This window comes from Vespa crabro, chromosome 5 (assembly GCF_910589235.1).
Source record: "Vespa crabro chromosome 5, iyVesCrab1.2, whole genome shotgun sequence".
NCBI classification, from domain to species: domain Eukaryota; kingdom Metazoa; phylum Arthropoda; class Insecta; order Hymenoptera; family Vespidae; genus Vespa; species Vespa crabro.
Window position 1 is genome coordinate 10058907 of NC_060959.1, and position 2500 is coordinate 10061406.

The 2500-nt window shown below is 37.1% G+C and overlaps 1 protein-coding gene across 6 annotated transcripts in view; it reads left to right on the forward strand.

The window, feature by feature from the left end:
* LOC124424200 (period circadian protein-like) overlaps positions 1 to 2500 on the forward strand; it is a 180958-nt gene that overhangs the window by 31518 nt on the left and 146940 nt on the right. The gene's annotated exons all lie outside the window — the stretch shown is intronic.

Here is a 2500-nt window from a genome sequence, read left to right on the forward strand (position 1 = left end):
ATTATCTATCTCGAATTAAATTCGATTATATTATGTACAATCGACATATTTAGAATCGTCGAATTAACGACGAATAATTTTGAATCCTACCATACGTATACGTACTTACGTGCACTATGAAATTTGCGAAATGAAAAGAGAAAAAAATGTAAAAATAAAAAAATTGAGGGGAAAAAGAAAAGAGAAAATAGAAGAATAATGAGAAAAGGTATATATATATATATATATATACATGTATATGTATGCATGTGTATGTAAAACTCGTGAATTTCTCCGTGAAATCTTTTACGTATATAAGTACTTAAATGTAAGGTAGTAATACGTAACGCATACGGTACGCATGCGCTGCGTCCTTTCAGGTTTACCCTCAGGTTTCTATTCTCTTACTACTAACACCTGCAAAAAAAAAATGGCATCGTAATCAGCGTACTATACTACTACGACAATGTGGTATAAAAGACGTGAGGGTTGAAAAGAGACGAACGAAGAAGGGAGTATGTTAGAGAAAGAGTGAGAGAGAGAGAGAAAGAGAGAGAGAGAGAGAGAGAGAGAGGCAAAGTTCCGTTGTATATAACACGGTATGGTAATATATAGGGGGCGCAGATAAGAGGGTGAAATTAAAAATACCGTGAAACCCTCTCCTTGGACATGAGTTTACGCTACTCGATATAGGTAAGACATATACGGTCTTTCCATCCTTCTTTCCGACACCAGAGAAAGATAGATAGATAGATAGTAGATAGATAGAACGTTCAGGTCTGTCGAGCACGAAAAAGGGCGGTCTCTTTTACGGTTAAGAACATACCCCTAGATACTAGATATTATAGTAAGATTACGTTCTTACATGTTGGTTGCACGCTCTCTTTTTTCCTTTCATGCTAAATCCATCTCTCTCATTCTCTCTCTCCCTCTCTCTCTCTCTCTCTCTCTTTCTCGTTATTAGATTATTTCTTTCAAATGGTCGTTAAAATCAAATTTTTATACTTCGTACGAGTAATAGGTTGTGTTTTATCTCTCGAACGTCATTTGAAAGGGTTGAGTAATGGGTGGACGAGAGATCGGGCGGGTAGTTTTGAATTATCTGATTTAAAATTTTTCAATTTGAACAAATATACTTCAACGTGTTACGTGTTTTCCTTTTGATTAGGGTCATTAGTCGATAAGATTTCTTTTGGTAGATCGAAGAAAATGATGATAAAAAAAAAAAGAAAAAGAATAAAAAAAAACAACGACAGAAAAAGAGAGAGAGACTTTAATGAAGTCACCTTATCGCGCGAGACATGGCAGCTCGAGAGTCGTGCACGAGAAAGTACCAGGAGGTTCGTTAACGATGAAGAAGAAGAAAAATAAGAAGAAGAAGAAGAAGAAGAGGAAGAAGAAGAAGAAGAGGAAGAAGGAAAAATAGAAGAAGAAATGCGTCGAGAAAAGGAACAAAATTTCCAACGGGTGGATGAAAGTGGTGGGTGGGTAGAGGGTCGGGCAAAGGGGTGAATTAGGGTTCAGACTCTCGAAATTCAGTCTCTAACGAGACTACTGTGCTTCTTTTTAGGTCGATTGTCCCCTTGCTTGAAGAATACTTATGTATCTATGTACGTATTCTTTTAAGAAAATGTTCTTATCGTCTTCTTTCCATGTGTGAAAAACGGATGGATAAAAAGATATGAGGAAATCATCTCCATCCACCGTACCTCATCTCACCCCCCCATTCCGACTGTTCCGATCTTATCAAGGAGCTTCTTCGACGATCATTAAATATATATATATATTGTTATCTTTATTGTTTCGTATAGCGATAATATATAGGATAAAAGTTTTTCTCGGAGATACGTGTGGGTGTTTGGAAAGAGTCGAATCATATTTAAAAACCATTGATTAACTATTAATTGTTCTTCGATTATCGTTCAGTCATATTTGAACGTTGTCGCTTTCGACATTGTGCATGAACGAAAGCGACCACTTATCGAAATGATGATCATTGGCTAATGGTATATAACGAAATAATTCGGATATTTGAGAACCCCTGTCCTAGATCATTCTTCAGAACGTGGCGTCGGTCGTTTATAGCCGCTTTGTGTCGTCATAAAATGCGGATCGTACGGGGAAAGAGATGGATGGGGGTAAAAAGGGCGTGCGAGGAAAAAAAAAGGGCCGTTCGTCTTGTGTACGCGCGATTCTCGTCTTCCACCATCTAACCTCTTTCACCCCCGTCTCCTCTTGTTCTTCACCTCTTGTCCTTTGAAAATGAATTTCTTCGTTTATCTGCAGTGAAGAAAATGCAGCCGCGTGCCGCGCAATCTTTCGCCTCTACGAACAATTTTTCTCGAATAGGTTATGACGACACTTATCGCACAACGTTATTACGTTCTTGCGTTCCTACAATGGACGCCATATTTTCTTTTCTTTTTTCTTTTTTTTTCTTTTTTCTTTTTTTTTTTTCTCCCTTTAATCTTCTACCTTTCTCTCTCCTTTTTTTATTTTTTATTTTTTTTATTAGTACTTT